The sequence below is a fragment of the Lepidothrix coronata genome, unplaced genomic scaffold, assembly GCF_001604755.1.
Source record: "Lepidothrix coronata isolate B3197 unplaced genomic scaffold, Lepidothrix_coronata-1.0 Scaffold38, whole genome shotgun sequence".
NCBI classification, from domain to species: Eukaryota; Metazoa; Chordata; class Aves; order Passeriformes; family Pipridae; genus Lepidothrix; species Lepidothrix coronata.
The window spans coordinates 367,184-385,966 of record NW_016690218.1 but is presented as its reverse complement, the minus strand read 5'-3'; the positions used below and the strand labels follow the sequence as shown (position 1 = coordinate 385,966).

General features: G+C 41.0%; 1 protein-coding gene across 1 annotated transcript in view; it reads left to right on the top strand.

The window, feature by feature from the left end:
• Positions 1–18,783, top strand: part of ALK (anaplastic lymphoma receptor tyrosine kinase) — a 307,709-nt gene that overhangs the window by 125,594 nt on the left and 163,332 nt on the right. The window lies entirely within an intron of this gene.

Genomic DNA, 18,783 nt, shown 5'->3' with positions numbered 1-18,783 from the left:
AAAGGCCACAAAGTGTACTGAGACCTGAACTGTGTGGTGCTTGTATCTCCTCAAAGGCAGTGTTTGCTGCTGGGTCTGCTGTGCTGGTAGCCACATCTCATTTGAGTTATAGCCTTGGCTTTTACACACTTTATTATGCATTTATGAGGCTTCTAGCATAGCGTGGTCCCAGAGATAAATTTGGGCAGTTGTCTGATATTTCATGGTATTTTCTCTCTCTTTTTTTTCCCCTTCAGTTTCCCTCCTTACAGGCAATGTAACACGCAGCTGTTATAAATTTAATCTGATGATAATGTGTATGTCTGGTATCTGATTCATCTTTGATTTTATGGCTGAATACCAAAGAAGGGAGAGAGGGAGGAAATTAGAGGATCACAGTGGCAAGCAGGATTTAGGCACTGGTAGAGATGAAGTATCATCAAGACTAGCTCTAGCAGAGAAGTGACCAGCTAAAAGGAAAACCAGTGTGCACAGGTGGAAAAATACCAAAACTGGGTATATGAAAAATGCAAAATGAATATCAGTGATTTAAGACTGAGTGTGTGAAACCAGCAAGAAAGCTGCTGTGTGCATGTAGGTAGAACAGGGAGAGGGATACATACAGGAACTGACACCGATTGCAGGAATTCATGCTGTGCAACCCATCCAGTTGCATCAGCAAAGTTCATTCAGTTGCCCCCTTTACCTCTCTTAGACCACTCCACAGAATACAAATACCTTTGCTGCTGCCATCGCTGAATGCTAAACAAATAAGTTAATCCTCTAATAAAATTTAGACATGAAATAAATAGGTCAATCCATTTATTCTCTAACTAGAGTTCAGAAGGATAATGAGGTTTGGCTGGAGGCAGCATGGTACCCTGGAAGCATATTGCTGTTTAGCTTGTTAATGATTGTGGTATGCTTAATGCTAATTCATTTTAAGGCATTCTTTTGTTTAGGCTTTTAAAAATTCGGCCTAAGAAAAAATACTGAAAAATAATATGTTGAGAGACAAGCCCACCAGCAGACAAAACTTCAACATCTTGTGCTTCTACTTAGAATAAATATAAATTTCTGTGATCTTGGCCCTGTCTTGTTCTGTAGGTACTTGCCTTGCATCCTACCTCTGTAGTTTAGCTGTGGATAGCCCTCAGACAGATCATGTGTTCATGTCTGCGTGCCATGGCAGTTACATGCCTGTTTAGCCACTCCATTGATTTTGTAGGTGTCACATTTCAGAAGAACATCTCTGAGTAGTGCTTTCTGAATAATCAATCACAGTAACATTTTGTTTTGTTTCCATCTTTCTTCCCAGGGCAGACTGTGTCAGTCTGCAAGCCAGTTTATCAGGTAGTTGCCGTAGTGAGGACATGAGCCAAGGAAGTGGCCTGCCTTTAGCAGCAAAATGGCAGAGTGTAAAGGTATTCCTCCTTTTTGAGGGCTTGTGATCTAACTTTTATGAGATTGCAAGAAAGTCGTGTTTCTTTTGTCTAAGCAGACAACTGTATTTTGGTAAAACATGGTTGCAGACAATAGATGAAGTCTTGACATGGTGGTACATTCCTCTCTGACTAGATGTGACTTGGTTGGATAAGAGCTTCTTCGTTTGTTATCCTATTCTGTAGTGTTACTTAACATCATGAAAAGCTTGCTGGCCTTTTCTTAAAATGTGATGCTTTTCTGGGTGAGTAAATTAAATCCCTATGTGACATTTGCTTATGTGAGAATTAATCTGTTATGACTCACATTTTAAATCTCAGATGAAAAGTGCTACAGAAATGCAAAATATTTATTATGGCTTTTATGAACAATTCTCTTGTCATGTATGCATATTCAGTGCAAATTCATATTGGCATGTATTATCCAAAAATGTTCAGCCTTTTTACTGTTAGTGTTGTAGGATTGATTTCAGTACAGTCTAGTTTTTGAAAGGCTTTTTTTTTGAACTCTAATATGCAAATCACAGCAGTAGTAGAATCTTCAACTTCTTTTTCCTTTAATTGAATTTAGCAATTACAGTGCCATGGCACCTATGTGAACTACCATGTGTTATTCATCTTTCTTATTGTTCTCAATTAGGATGTTGTCTGGTATGGGATTTTTTTGTCTGGTTCTTCTGGAGTGATTAATATAATAGAGTTATAATCTCACTTACAATCAAACTTTCAGGAAAGGTTATTGGATTTGAGGTGACTTGTATGCAAGCAATTTCCCGACAGCCAAACTAGATGCTTGCAATTTATGGGTTGTCAAACCTTTATCATTTCATGGCTAGATTACTAGTACATCTAATAGTCAGGTGCCTGGATTGTTGGGTTTTCGTACTTTGGTTTTCCTTCCGTTTGGGGGGCAGTATCTGTGCTTCATGAGCTACAGTATAATTTTATAGGAGGCCATGTTTTTCAGATACCTTGTAATTGGCTTGTTATCAAGGCAGCACAAAGAAATCACCTGTCACCATGAGTGTTCCAGGCACGGTGAGGTAAGGAGGGCTGACTGGAAAAAATTATTTGCTTTAATGAAAAAACACAGATAGATTTCTTCTTTCGAACTATACACTCTCAGTGTATTAACAATATTAAATTTATAGATTTATATATATTTAGAAGCTACCTTTGCATGGAACAGGAAAAGCAGTACTAAGTTAGAGTTTGACACAGTACACAAGTGTCTTTATTTCAGCTTTTTAAACTAATCCAGGAGACAGATTAAAATGTTCCCAGATAGTGGGACATCAGAATTCTGTCTTTCAACTATTTTACCCCATCAACAAGTAGCAGCCTGGTGTTGGAAATTCTTCCTTTTGTCCAGTTAGACACTGTCACAGTTTAAACCTGGTGGGCGGTTGAGCACCACACAGCCACTCACCTCCCACCCCCACCCTCCATAGTGGGATGGGGGGAGAGTCAAAAGTGTAAAGTGAGAAAACCTGTGGGTTACTTCATCACTTCATCCACCCCCAGGACAGCAGGGCTCCATCATGGGTAACGGTGACTTGGGAAGACAAATGCCATCACTCTGAGTGACACCCACCTTCCTCCTTTTTCTCCCAGCTTCTCTTGCTGTGCATGATTGCTATATGGTATGGAATGTCCCTTTGGTCAGTGGGGGTCATCTGTCCTGGCCGTGTCCCCTCCCGACTCCTTGTGCACCCCCAGCCCACTCATTGGTGGGGTGGGGTGAGCAACAGAAAAGGCCTTACTGTGTGTAAGCACTGATCAGCAATAACCAAAACATGCCTCTGTTTTGGAGGCTGTTTTCTCACAAATCCAAAACATAGCCCCTACAAGAAGAAATTTAGCTCATAGCCCCTATGAAGAAATTTAACTCCATCCCAGTCAAAACCAGCACACACACATCCTCTAAATGGGATTTTCATCCTTGTTCTCTCCTTTGCAGTAAGCGCCACGTGCATGAGGAGGGATGTAGTTACTAGGCTTGGTACTTCGTGAATGAAGGTCCACGCTCAAAGAGGGAGAGGGAAAGTGTGGAATAGATGCTTTGCTTATAGAAGATACAGATTGATTTTGTTAATGAAAGAAGTAGGGTAATTTGCTAGCTGTAGAAGAATAAAGGTTGAGCTAAATGTGTCTGTTTTCTGGCTATATAAAGGGTTTAGTTTCTGCTGGACCTCGATGCTAAGGAATTACAACAGAACATTAGAGCTTTTTCCCACAGAAATGACAGTTCTCTTATAATTGAGAGTCTCACTTGATGTGCTTAGGGCTAAGGCAGGGGAGATCTTCCTAATCTATCTAAAATAATAATTACAAAATTGAAGAAAGTTCCAGCACCCATGAGAGGGTGCATCATTGACAAAATGGAAAGGCAGATATGATTTGATTTTTTTGAAGCAGCTGGCTAGGGAGGAAAGGTACTACATTAAAAGTATCTGAATTATAAAGCCCAAAATTTACCAGCTCTAAAGGTTTTAGGATGATCTTCATGAAATAAATAGCAGCTGCAACTCTGTTTCTGACTCTGTAGGTATCCACATGACGGAAAGCCTCCATTATAAGTTGATAGCCCTGCTGGAAGTCTAGAGGCCAAGGAAAAAATTGCCACTGTTATTTCTGTAAAGCCAAGATTATTCTGTATGCTATAGTGTAGGTGGTGCTAGCTTTACCCAGTACTTAATCTCCCTGGAAAATATGAAATATTTTGATTCTCTTGAGTGCTGTTATACTTCAGAATGGTTTATGTTTCAATTGTTTATGAACTGTGGTCCTTGATCAGTCTTCATCTTCACCACACAAGGTATTAAAATCTGCCAATAACAGACCGATATCAAACCCTTGAACGCATTTTAATATTTCAAGCAATAGCATCAAGTTGAGTTTCCGGTATATTGCTCCCTTTTTGAAGACTGTAGACTAAACTGTATAGGATTATGGAGGTTGTCTTTTATGGCTTTACGTATCATTCCTCACCATCCGGTTTGGTTTGGTTTGGGTCTTGTATGTTTCATTTACCACAGAGTAAATGCTTTTACTTTAATACAAGGTGTCATCTGATTTCCACCTAGCTGTACCAGGTTAGTATTTTCTCAAAAGAGCATTTTATTGGCTTTGTGGGCTGTGCAGTGATGTAAAATGACTACCAAGTTTTGGTTGTCTGCTGTTTCGAAATGAAGACAATCTTCCATATCAAGGCATTCTGCAATTTGTATTTGAAACCTTCAAAAGTGGCACAGCTTATACCATATTTTAAAGGAGAAAAGAGTATGTACAACATTATACATGATTAGGCTCTGGGGAGACCTTACAGTAGCCTTCCAATACCTAAAAAGGGCCTACAGAAAAGATGGGGAGGGGCTCTTCATCAGGTGGGGTAGTGATAGGATGAGGGGTAATGGTTTTAAAATGATAGAGGGTAGATTGAGATAGTTTATTAGGAATAAATTCTTTACTGTGAAGGTGGTGAGGCACTGACACATGTTGCCCATAGAAGCTGTGGCTGTCCCATCCCTGGAAGTATTCAAGGCCAGGTTGGATGGGGCTTTGAGCAACCTGGTCTAGTGGAGAGTGTGCCTGCCCATGGCAGGGGAGCTGGAACTAGATGATCCTTAAGGTCCTTTCCAACCCAAACCATTCTGTGATTCTGTGATAATTTGTTTGAGAATTGCCCTGAAAGCATTTGTGGATTTGCATTAGTTTCTTTGCAAAATTAGTCAAATGTACCATGTTGATATTTTTACAAATAATGCCTCTCCCATTCAGAAGACAAGTGTCATACATGAAGCAGTAGTGAAAACTTAATTTGCCATTGTGCTTCAAACTTGACTTCAGAAACTGTCCTTAGAGTATCTACAGCATGTGAATACCTTTATTTTAGAGTGCTAGAAAGGGATACCAGGTAAGGGCCACTGCAAAAAGAACTGTTGGAATCAGCTGATCTTATTTAAACTTCCTACGTATGCGATCCAGTGCTCATGCTGGCTTTAGTACTATTTTCTGTGGAAACTTAAAAATTAAATGAAGTCTCACTGACACATTTATTAGGGTTCAGTTTGGTTGCAGTCAGGAAGGGGCTGTTGTCTATAGGATAGCAAGAGATGGTCACTGTAAACCAGGCCTGTCATTTTTTGGCTTTTAATGTAGGGGTGCTTAGCTTCTGTCAGAGGCCTTGAAAGTCAGGTATGTCAAATCACAAAGGTCCTAAGATTCCAGATCTCATTTCTCTGTGCTTGAATGATGGATTATAGCCTTGAAGAGAGGATGCTGGTGTCGTGCATCTCACCAACATTCTTCTTGTCTCTATTGTCCTGTGTTCAGAGTTCCCATTCAGTTGATTTTCCTACAAGAATGCCAAAAGCTGGAAGAGACTGCTGTACCTTTCCTCCTGATGCAAGAGTCATGTTGGGTAGTAGTTTTTCAGTGTTGAAGACCACCAAAAGAAGACAGCTTTTCTGTTTCAGTAGTTCTGTTTGCTTCCTTTTACACATTTCTCCTTAAAGAAAAAACCTGTCAAGGGTATCTAGAACAAGAATTACAGCCATACTGAGACTTAACTAAATTAAGTACCCTGATAGCTCATCTTCAAAGATGGAAATGGTTTGAAAGCCTCCTCAGCCTGCAAGTCTCTGCAGCGTTTCCTTCAGGATCAGTTCTGTGTTTGTAATGAACAGAAAAACCCTGTTATTCTCTTTAAAAAAAAAAAAAACAAACCCAAATAGTTTAATAGAAAAACCATAAAAACCTTGCCAGTTAGGCTGAAAAATACTGCCTGCAGGAACTGTTAAAGTGCATGCTGTCAAATATGACATATATGCACAAATACCTATGGGCTTATTAGAGCCTCCATAGTGATGTGCTGTCAACAGTGCATTTCTGCTGCATATGACCTTGCAATATTTACTTTTATCTAAAAGGAAAAGAGGGAGAGAGCATTATTCAGTGAAGCTTGGATATCTCCTGCAACCTTTATGGAGCCTGTGCCAACCACTTCATAGCAGCCTATAGCACATTCACTGTGTGCAGGGCTCAGGTTATTGGAAAGCCACAGCAGTAAATCCTATTTGCCTGGATGTTGCAAGAAAAGGAGAGCTCTCTGTTTGCTCTTCACTGCTATATTACAGCTTACATGTCTGCTGCATCTACCAGCTTATTCCTAGGGGATTTTATTTTCCATCCTTGAAAGAAGGCTGCCAGACTGATTTAAGACCAAAAGGGATGCTTTCAAAAAAATGTGGGTCTGTTGAGCCTTGGATTATTTGACAGGTGGCCATAAGGTTTTGTTTGAAGTCAAAGAAAGCAGAATCTTGTCTGGGTTTAAATAACATCCCTTGCCACAGGTTTTGGCAGCCTTGTGCTAATGCCTCCAATTAGGAAAGGAAGGTACTGTAGCCATGAAAAGAAAAGTGACCTGCAGGTGAAATGCAAAATGTAGGCAAATTATGTGAATGGTGTAAAAGTGAAATAACAGGTAAGATCTCTCCTCTCTTAATAATGTGGTGTTTTACAGTACGGGCTTTTAGAAGCAGCCTTATTAAAACTAAGTCCTAAGCATCTTTCTTTGTCATTCTGTAGAACACCAGTGACCTTTGTGAATTTAAAGACAACATGGGTGGTTTACCAGAAGTACCTTAAATTTACTCAGCTTACTTTCAACTTTCATCTGTACTATGTTGCATAAAATACTGCACCAGTTACCATAATGCATCAGTTTGTGAAATTAGGTGTTTCCACTAGTGCTTTGCTAGCAGGGAAGTCATCTGTCACCAGAGGGAGAAGCTGAGGGAAAGAATAGTTAGAGAATCACAGAATATGATGAGTTGGAAGGGACATCCAGAAAGATATTGGAGCCCAACCCTTATCCCTTCACGGTGTTAAGGTAAGCTGTCCCCATTCACATGCCAGATCTCTTTGGGCTCCTGAATCGCTTCTGCACCTCTTGCACATTCTATCTGATGAACCTGTTCATCTCAGAAGTAACATTTACTGTGGTTTTGCTCCATAGGGATAAGCACTGGGAGACACTTAGGGCTAAGTGTAGGTAGAATGAGACAGCACTGAGGTCAAAATCCCCTGTGTGTCTGCAGTACAGGAACCACAGAAGTTTCATTTCCACCACCTTACCACCAAAATATCTCACTATGGTCCTGATAATGGTAATGGCTTCGTGATGGGGACTCACAGAAATCATCAACTGGAATCACTCTGTCAGACAGAGCCAGCTTCTAAACTCTTGAGCGTCGTTCTGGGCTGTGTAAAATCCGTATTATGACCCACAATCCATTTCCAATTCACCCTGCCATGCATCCCTTGTTCTGTTATCTCCAGGCTAAAAGTAGAGTAGTGAGATAGTCTTTTAATAAGACAGTAGTTCTTTCAGTCTATAGCTAACAAAAAAAATCAAATAAAATGGGATTTCTCATTTATGCTATATCTTAGGGAAGTGAAAAGAGGATGGAATAATTGTAACCAAGATAAATACACAAGTCATAACCCTTTTAGCATAACTATGCCTGTTTCTAGAAAATTGGAATGTCAGTGAGCTAAAGGTAATTTGTTCAGGATGCCAGCAGAATGATAAGTCTGACTACTTGATTTTTTTTCTCTCATTAGATAGTTTCAGTAAGACTGAAAAGTGAATGTAGTTGGTCAGAAGAGCCTTGTACATCCTTGCGGATACACCTCCACCCACCTCTCCCCTGACAATAATGTATGTGACTTCCTCAGTTTGATTTTTGGGGCAGAAATCCTTGGTTAGGGCTGTGGTGACGTTTCAGAGACATTCTTGGAAGAAGAAAACTCCTATGACATATAATGGTTAGTGCTGTTTAATTGAATTCATGTAACATTTCTCCATTATAGTTAGGCTTTGTGCTGTCCAAGTTTGTTATTTTTTAAGATAAACATGTCTCTCTTGAGAAATAGAATTGATTTAAAAGGTGTGCTGAAGGTAGGATTGCAACATATGAGAAGATTGGCATGCCCTGTTCAGTGGGCAGATCCCCTGTGGCTGTGCTTTTTGTTTTTAGAGCAAAAGATCTGTACAGTCTTTCATCCATAATGTTCATCGAAAGCTTGAACTTCTACAATTTGTATTCATGTGAAACCCACACTGAAGCCCCAGAGGTATTTGCTTGCATGAAGAGTGGAGTCTTTTTCCAGCTTTCTCACTGCTGGAAAAAGCAATGTCCTTATTATTTCAGTTAGTTCACACTATTCAGAGCCCAAAAGTGTGATAGGTAGTTTGCAGAATAAGTAAAGAAAAAATGGCTCTTTCTGAGCAAAAATATAATTTGTAAGTGAATCGCAGTGCAATCACAGTAAGAAAAGCAAACTCAAGAGAAGAGAGAAGACATAGAAATTAGAGTTTGGTAGTGTAGCAAAAATATTTTGAGATACATGTGATTTAGTGGTCACTGTTGACATGACTGAAGCTCCTCTTTGTTTCTTTGTGTGCCATTGTCAGTGTCTGTCTATTTGTAGCTGCCAGGTATCTTTTTCCTCATTCTCTTGGACTGTGGTGCAGTGACTTCCTAAGGTATTCTCTGTAAAGAGGTCTGGCCTTCAATGAGCCTCCCTGTAAAGAGGTCTGGCCTTCAATGAGCCTCCCAGGCTCTGTGGAAAAAAAAGAGGGTTTAAAAGGATCCATTAGCCTTCCTTGGTACATGTTAAAGCAATTTTATTGACAGATGATACTGGGAAGGTAGAAGTACTCAGTGACTTTCTTTGCGTTTACAGGTCAGGGCAGCCTGCAGACCTTGGCATGTAACAACATGGGTTCAAGGAAAGGGCAGCAAGGATTGTGAGAGCACAAAGTTAGGGACTACTTAGAGAATCTGGATGCTTTGAAGTCCCTGGAACTGGGTACAACCAAAGATGCTGTATCTAATATCAATGAGAAATCATTGCAATTGAAGGAAGTCCTTGACAACCAGAAAAGATTTAGTAGTATGTTCATTTCTAAGGAGGGCAAGATGTAGGAGTTGGAGAACTACAGGCTGGTCTCCCTCATATCAATCCTTAAAAAGAATATAAAGCCTGTCCTCTTGGACTCCATTCCCAAACAGGTAGAGGACAAAAAAATAATTGGGAGCTCTTAGCATGGATTTTCCAAGGACAAATCATTGTTCACCAGCCTCATGTCCTTTAGTGTCAAATGACTGGGTGTGTGAGGGAACAAGAAACCATGGGTGTACTTCATCTTGACTTTAGGAAGGCTTTAAGCATCATCATCCCCAGCATTCTCATGTGGGAGCTAAGGAGGTCTGGGTGGGTGAGCTCCCTGTTAGGCAGGCTGAAAACTGGACAGAGAGCTCAGAGGCCAATAAAACTTGGTGGCTTCATGCCCAGTGACAGCCAGCACTGAGCAGAGCTGACCCCAGGAACCAGAATTGGGGCTGATGGTGCTCAGTATTATCATCCATGACTTGGACAATGAGACACTGGTCAAATCTGTAGATGATCCAGATGAACTGAAAGGAGAGGGGACTTGGCTGATGCAGTCAATGGCAAAACTTTTCTCCAAGGGGACCTTGGTAAACTTGAGGACTGGGCTAAAAGGAGCCTTGTGGAGCCACCAGAAGTGACAAGCTCTGCTCTTGGACCAGGATCTGCTGGTGCAGCATTCTCCCAGTTTGGGAACTGGTAGCCTTGAGCAGTCCTGCTGAAGAGGACCTGCAAATTATGGAGGACCCAACTCACAACAAATAGGGTAGGCAGCCATGCAAAGTAAGGTAGGAGGAAGGCAACCAGCACTGAAAGAAGTTACTTGTTCTGGACCACTTGGTGGTGGTGAGGCCACACCTGAGTTGCTGTGTCTGGCCTTGGCTTCTTTTTCCAGGTCAAGGGGGATTTGGGGAAACTGGCAGGGTCCACTGGGGCTGCCTGTGTGTTCAGGGGCCCACAGGATGTATTCCCCTTGGAGAGGTAGGGGGAGCTGGGCTTGCTTAGGCTGGAAAGAGGTATCTGAGGGGTGAGCTGAAGATGACTCACAACCACTCAATGGAGAGATGCCTGATAGTGGGCAGGGATTTGGTGCTTTATGCTATCAGGCATTCAGCAAGCTCTGGATAGGATCATCACATTTCCCACTACATATGGGGGCAGTTGGCCAACTAATAGTCTCCTGGTACTGGGTGCATGGATGTATATGTAAGTGTGTAGAGGAGAGACTGACAACAATGGATTAAAATGTGTGGGACATTAAAATACACCATCTCCTCAAGATTTATCTTATTTATGTTATCTGCAGACCAATTTCGTGATTCTCTGATGGTCTGAGTTATGACCCTTGTGCACTTAAAGCTGACATAACGGCAGCCCCAATGTAATGAGTTCAATCCTAGCTCGGAGTGAAAAAGGAGGAGGGCTACACCAAATTGATTTAATTATGCACCTTCTCTTGTGGCTTTCCTGGTTCTTCAGGGGAATAACTCGCAGTACTTACTAGTTGTTTAACACGGTCTCTGACGTTACTGAACTGTGAGTTGCTGCAATTCTGTTCCAGGCACGTTTCTATTCAGGTACTTGTGCGTCAGAATATTGCTGAACTTCTTAATTTTTAGGCTTCTAGCCTCCCAAGTGTAATCGAATAAGCACACTCGAGGGCAAAACAGCAACTAGAGGCACAGCATTAGTCTTCCTTTCACATCCTCCCCTTAACTACTGCACACACTGTGGGCTACTGAACAGGCATTCTGCCTCTCTATTTTTACTGTCAGAACCAGCTTCCTCTTAGCTTTCCCTTTAGGTCTGCCTTGTTCATGGTGACAGAAAATTCTTCCATCTTCTAGTCTCAGAACAGACAGCTCAGAAGTAACTTACCATTCGCCTCTGTCAGCAGCAAAAGAGAAGATGCATATTGGTTAATCAGCTGTGCAAGGCTGAATTATTTAAAGACTCTTCTGTCATTCTCTAGGAAAGATTTTAATTTCAGCATTGAATTCTAAGTTTTTAATTAACTATCTACTTTTTTCAGTTCAGTGCTTTTTAGCTGGGAGCAAACGCTGCTGAGTCATTTAGGAATTGGGCTGTAACAGCATCTGGCTCTAGCTCTTGTTACAGAAGGCAATACCTGGAGCTTTTAATTGTTTCCTTTTTCTTCCATATGACTTTTCCTTTTTGAAAAACCTTGATTTACACTGCTTTGTGAGAAAATCATCTTTTTTTGTTGTCTGTCTAAAGAGTACTGTGATGAGATATGCTAGGGATTGTTGGAATTTAAACCGATAAATAGTAATAAAGTGTTATAATAGTGTTCATTTGGACTTCAGCTCACGCACCACACCTGATTTTAGGGAAGTGACAGGGGAAATCTGTGAAAGAGCTGTGTGAAGGTCACTGCTAGGAGACTCCTCTCTGTGTGTTGGGCTTCAAGGTTGCCTCCAAGAGAATAGGTAAAATAATAAAGAAAATTTCTGGAACTGGAGTGTGAGAAAAGGAAGGACTCCTGTCTTTCCTAAATTTAACTTACATTTCTATAGCACTGCTGCAGTTCCCAAGGATCACAGTGAATACTGGTTGTTTGAGGGACAAGGTTTTATATGAGTGAAACCTTTGAATTTAAGACAAATCATGTAGGGCAAATCAAATTTGTTTGATGACTTAGTAAGAGAACAATATTTTACTTCATTTTGCTTTGATGTATTATTGGCCTTTCCCTTTATACTTTGGAAATGAAAAATACTTGAATAGGAGGTAATTTTAAAGAGCTTTGACTTGCAGATCTCTGCTCTGATACAAATCTTGGCCACACGCTGTTTGCAGTTGTTTAATGTCTGCCTTAACTTGTCCATTTGTAAAATGTATTACACGCCCACAAGAGTTAGTATGAATTCATTAGCGTTTCTGAATTGCTCTTGCATCATCTAGAGAAACATGCTCACATTCCTGCTAGGTATTAGAAGTGAAATCCTGGTTCTATTTAAGCTAATAGCAAGAACTCTGATCGACTTCCAAAGAGGTGAGATATCATTCAATTAGCATAATTAGATTGTTAAGAATTGTTCAGCTCCAAATTTTGTAATAATTCAAAGGCTGTTACCTTCATGAATTTTAAGTCAGATGCAAGTCTAGCATGTTGCAAATCTTTTGGTGCTTATGCAGTCACATTGCATTCAGCACTGGAGACTATTCACATTCTTCACATTCAGCACATTTTGGAGCCTTGATGAGGCAATTAGAAAATCCATATAAATAAGCCTGGAAAAAGTATTACAGTATCTTTTCTTAATGTTGTCACTCAGGTAGTGCCCAGTTATTTCATGGCTTTTACCAACTACTGAGCTCCTGCTTTGAGACTTTTGCTTGAATAGTTAATTTGAAAGTTAAGTGTAAAATGAAGAATCCAAAGGCCAGCTCTGTGGGATGTTTTGTGATACTAGTAGAAATGTTCTCTCTAGTCAGCATCTCTAAAGACTATAAAACTTGATTTAAATAATTTTTTTCTACTGTACAGTCCCCAGCAGACGTTGACTGTTAATAGTTTTTACAGCCCTAATTTAATCTGGTAGAGTATTGAACTTGTATGTGAAAGGTAATAAAATCCTTTTAGTAGGAAGATGGAGTTTATGTTCAGAATAACAATCTATCAGTTTTCCAAAGGATTGTTAAATTGCTGCTTTATAACTGTGATCAGATTAAGTCAGCCTAGCTGTGTTTTGAGCCTTGCTTTTCACAGAACCACAGAATTGTTAGTGTTGGAAGGGGCCTCTCAAGGTCATCCAGTCCAACCCCCCTGCCAAGTCAGGGTCACCTAGAGCAGGTGACACGGGAATGCATCCAGGTGGGTTCTGAATGTCTCCAGAGAGGGAGACTCCACAACCTCCCTGGGCAGCCTGCCCCAGTGCTCTGCCACCCTCAACGTAAAGCAGTTCTTCCTCATGTTGAGGTGGAACTTCTTATGTTTTAGTTTATGGCCATTGCTCCTCCACCTGTCACTGGGGACTACCAAAAAAAAGTCTGGCACCGTCCTCTTAACGCCCTCCCTTTGAGATATTTATATGCATTAATGAGTTCCCCTCTTAGTCATCTCTTCTCCAAACTAAACAGGCCCAGCTCCTGCAGTTTCTCCTTGTAACAGAGGTGCTTCAGAACCTCAGTCATCTTTGTGGCCTTCCACTGGACCCTCTCCAGTAGCTGCTTGTCTTTCTTGTACTGAGTGGCGCAGAACTGGACACAGCACTCCAGATGTGGCCTCATTAGGGCTGGGTAGATGGGGAGGATCACCTCCCTCAACCAGCTGGTCACACTGTTCCTGATGCACCCCAGGATGCCATTGACTGTCCTGGGTGCAAGGGCAGCCTGCTGGCTCATAGTCAACTTGGTATCCACCAGACACCCAGCAGAGCTGCTCTCTAGTAGGTCAGCCCCCAACCTGTACAGATACTTGGGGCTATTCCTCCCCAGGTGTAGGACCCTTCACTTGCCCTTGTTGAACCCCATTAGGTTTCTCTCCACAAAAGTCTCCAGCCTATCTAGGGCCCACTGAATGGCAGCACAGCCTTCAGGTGTATCAGCCACTCCTGCCTATTTCGTATCATCAGCAAACTTTCTGAGGTTACATTCTACGCGTTTGTCCAGGTCCTTGCTAAACAAATTGAATAAGACTGGACCCAGTATTGATCCCTGAGGAATGCCACTGACTACAGGCCTCCAACTGGATTCTAATCCACTACTGATCCTGAGCCTCTGAGCTCTGCCATTCAGCTGGTTCTTGACCCACCTCACTGTCCACTCATCTTGCCCACATTTCCTGAGCTTACCTATGAGGATGTTATGGGAGACAGTGTCAAAAGAAGACTTTTCAAGAAAGTTAAAATAACAAAACTGTGGTCTTTAGTTATTAGGGAAGAAATATGCTTGAATTGGCATGGGGACACTTTAATTTGTGTGAAGTACCCAGATGTCTGCTCTGTGTGTATTATTGGCGTGGGTGTGTTACTAAATACTGTTTTTAAATGATGTGAAGTTCCTTTTTTCATAAATTCAAATGCATGTCAATTTTGTAACTGATTTTTTTATGTCCCATTGGCCTGCTTGATATCACATCTTTAGGACCTTATTTGGTTACGTGCTATCAGGTATCCAGGAATGTCACACGCTGGAAATCCTAGACCTCAACTGCAAGTTGAGGAGTTGCCTCTGTGTATTTGTCCCAGAAGAGCTTGTTGCTGTTTTCTGCAGCGAACCCTATTTCCCAATGTAACTTTTCAAGCTGCTGCCTTTTTGGGCTGCAGCCATGTTTCCTAGACTGCTTACCTTGGAAAGGTCAGAGGATGCAATAGGGTTGCACTGACCTTGCTGAGCATCACGAGGTTATTGAGCAGTTGAACCTGACCTGGCTCTGTCTGTGGTTTTACCCTGAGACTGACTGGGAAGGATTTAGGATATGAACGGTTAGCAGGGTGCATTCAAAGCTATTAGGTAGCTGTCAGATGACCAGATTTAAAAGGGGCATGCAATAGGATTCTAAGTTTACCCAGTTCTTAGGGCCAAGGGATGGCTCTGTCTTTTGAACCCCATAATCTCAGGCTTTCCTTAGCATTCACTGGCATGAGTTTCAGGTGTTTTGTGCCTCCATATCAGATAAGGATGTTGGGCCAGATATTGTGGGAATGGGCTTCATTGCTGATGTGGTTTGAAGTTGTAGCCTTACCAGTTTGTACTCCTTAATTTGAAAACTGTTTTGGACAGGTGCTTTGTTCATAGTGTATCTGTACATGCATAGTACATTAGCATCAGTTTTCTTGTTTACAAATAATCTGTTACCTCATTAGTCCTGAACAGCACAGCTTGAAGCTGTCTTCGTCACCTCAAAAACATCTTGCTACTAAGTTGATAAACCATCCTTCCTTTTGTGTGACATGAATGTTAAAATGTTGTAAACAAGTATCCAAAGGATCAACAACAATTTTTCATGCCGGATATATTTATTTGTCTTGTAATATTCCTTTTATGTCAACTGCAATAATTCGCTGTGCTTAAAGCATAAATATTTTTTCATGTGCATTTGTCTGAAGTGACAACAAGTTGCCAGAGATGTTATCAGACACAACATATGAGGATGAGTAATACCATTGCATTATGACTGCAGCTATTAAAAAGGCAGGGAAAAAATATTATTAGAAGCTGAGTGTTATTGGTAGGTTTCTCACACAGTGTGAGTGTTTAGGGGGAATGTGGAAAATAAAGTATTTGCGTTTAGACCAGCAGTGTCTGGAACACCACAGAGCAGTATCAACTGGTAGGGTTTCTGTCATATAGCACAAACACGAGTGTATTTGGTGCAAAATACTGAATGCTGTTCCCTCTGCAAACCCATGGTTCTGCGTGATGATGATGATGAATGAGCTCAAGACCCCAGAAGTGCAAAGTGTCTGGATCTCTGGCTGAATATCTAGTTACAATGTGATTATTTTAACTGCACCTCTTTAATATCAGCAATGCACTGTGCAGCCAGAGTCCGATTTAAAACCTATAGCAAAAGACTGCTGAAATGACTCATTGGTGAAGATCTTTGTGATAAGTAAGTAGACCCTTCAGAGTCCTGAGCAGTAGCATGTGACACTGGCAGCATGTACCATGAAGGGGACCTTTCATCTCAGCTTATGTCCCTTGGTATCTAAATAGCGGAAGGAGTTTGGTGGAAGCTACAGTGCTTCTTCTAGCTATTCACCTGGGAGGATCCCAGGAGTCTTATTAGAGCTGCAAGCCACAGGAGAAAATAATGCAAGGAAATTATCTCTGGAACCTTAAAGCCTTATGGGTCTACAAATGGTCTCGAAGCATACCACATGGTTCCCCACTGGAGGGAAATACAAGTGAACGTGTAGCTTCTGATTTTTCTCAGAAAGTCCATTGGTGTGAAATAGAATGTTCTTGTATCCCTTGGCATGGATGTGGAATCAATCTCCACGTGATATTTTAACCCTTTCTAAGTAGCAGTGTCTCATCTGATCCTGGAAATGGTCATATTGATCCTGTGGGAGGCCGTTACATGAAACAGTGGCAAGCAGTGGCTGAGAGGTTGTGCTTTTGAGGGAAATGAGAAGCACAGGGATTTGTGTTCAAAATGTATAATTTTTCACATTAGGTACGTTAATTATTCCTTTGTGGGTGCCATAGTTTAATCCCAGAATCTTCAAATTCTGCTGTATAAGAAAGTCTGTGTGATTTCATAGCAAGTACCCCTCATTGCAACTTTGGAAACCGTTCCCATAACACCAGAGCTAAAGGCAGCTCTGATAGTTCTTTGCTTGACGCTTAAGAACAGCAGTAAGAGCAAAAAGAGAACACTTCAAAAGACAGGAAAGTCACCCATAAGATAGCTGAGCTTTCAAAAACAAGAACAAAGTTTTTTTTATTCTCTCCTTTTTAGAAATAAAGTAAATCTCTATATTAAAAATATAATCTGTCATAGCTCTAGTAGATGATCTCCCCAGAAGTATGCACTAGAGGACATTTCTGACAAGACTGTGTGCTGGTGGTGAGGCCAGCACAGTGTAATAGCCATGTCCTTCATAATGAATTCCTAGGCACTGCTTCACACCCACACAGTGTGGGGTTGTTCCTCCCAGTATCCTGGGACAGTGTGCTGGGGTAACCCCACCATGGCAAAATTGTATTCCTTTCATCAATATAAATTAGTAGGTAGAACCAGCCACCTGATGAGTAATAAGATACAGTTGCAAAGTGTGAGCCCTGTAAATAGAGAGTTTAAATAGAAAAGTCAAAACAAAGGAGGTTCATGACTATCTCTCGAATTTGCTGTAGCAGCTACCCTAGTCTACCATTGGACTTCACAGATGTTTCAAACCTGACCTTAAGTCAGAGCAGAAGAGGAACTACCCTTGGCAGCTCTCTTGATTTAGAACCACTGCAAGAAAAGAAGGAATGAGAGCTGCCTTTGTTTGTTATTTTTAAAATCTGACTCCCTGTTGCAAGGCAGTAAGATGAGCAAATGGTTCTTGCACCTGGCAAGTTACCATCAGCAATTATTGCAATGCTTAGTGTATTTCTGCCACCAGTAGAAATCTCTGCTCCCTTTCGTGTCAGAGATTTCATTGTTCTTATGGGGATGCTACAATTAAAGTCACAAGATTTACTGCTCTAATTCTCTTTTGTTTGCAACAGAAGGGAGAGTCAGGGAAGGATGATACATGTGGCTGAGTTTTGATTTTTTTTTTATTATTTATTTATTTTATTTTACTGCCCAACAAATATATTGTGTGTATATAACTGACAAAAAGTCATCAAACCATTCTGTTAGCAACTGGATTAACAACTGTTATTTTACATAAAGGAATCTAGTTAGTAAAACAAACCAAAAAAAAAGCTGTGACTGCATGTCACTTCTCTCTGTTTACAAACCTTGACATCCAAGCAGGTTGTACCTTATGTATTTCTTCATGTTTCTTTCAGTATAGATATTTTCTAGTTTTAGATATGTCATTAATGTGGTGCCAATGTCAAGAACACTGTTTTTGACAAATATGTCAAAAATACTGCTTATGAGAAATGTGTTTATGGGAGGGAAACACAGTGGTTGACAGGAGTCCAGGCTTCATTTTTAGCCCTTCCATTATTGCCCTGTGTGTGACCTGAGAGGAATTGCCAAATCAGACTTTTTCAAAGGGGCCATCTGTGAACACAAGTGCAGTTCCCCTGTTCTGAACTGGCATCTGACAGTGAGCTATTCAAATCTGAGCTCTTGACTCTTAGTTCAGTAGAGAGAAAGAAGAACAACTAAATAAGGACAATTCACCAGATCCATCGTAGGAGGTGAACTGGTGCAGGTGCTCAGAGTGGCTGGTTTGCACCTGGTGATCCACAGCTTGAACATTGAGGTGAAGGCAAGCCAGATTCATTTCTGGCTCAATCCCTCATTAGGATTTTTTAGACACCTTGCATATCACCTGAGCCATGCTTAGTGATGTGGAAGATCATTCCTCTGAAACTTCAACCTTAGCATTTTCAAAACCAGGTTGCTGCTCTGGCTAAAATTAATGCAGATTTAGAAATAGGTTTAAATTACAACACTGTTGGGCCTTAATTTCTCTCTCAATGAAATTAAACTCTTTGTCAGACCTGCATGTTTTAAGTGTTAACAGACAGGCTTTATTAATGGATGTTCCAGGTAATTGAGACAATAAGATTTTATTATCTGACCCGTCTTGCTAGAATTTGTGGAATATCATGCTCTTCCTTGCTTCAAGGGTTGGTCCATTTCATTTACCAGCTACAGACCTCAGTGTGTTTCCTCTGTGGACAAATTGGTAAATTAGTCAGCTGCCAAAAGGGAGTAATTTGACTTACCTGAATTGAGCAGCAGTGGGATGAAAACACATTA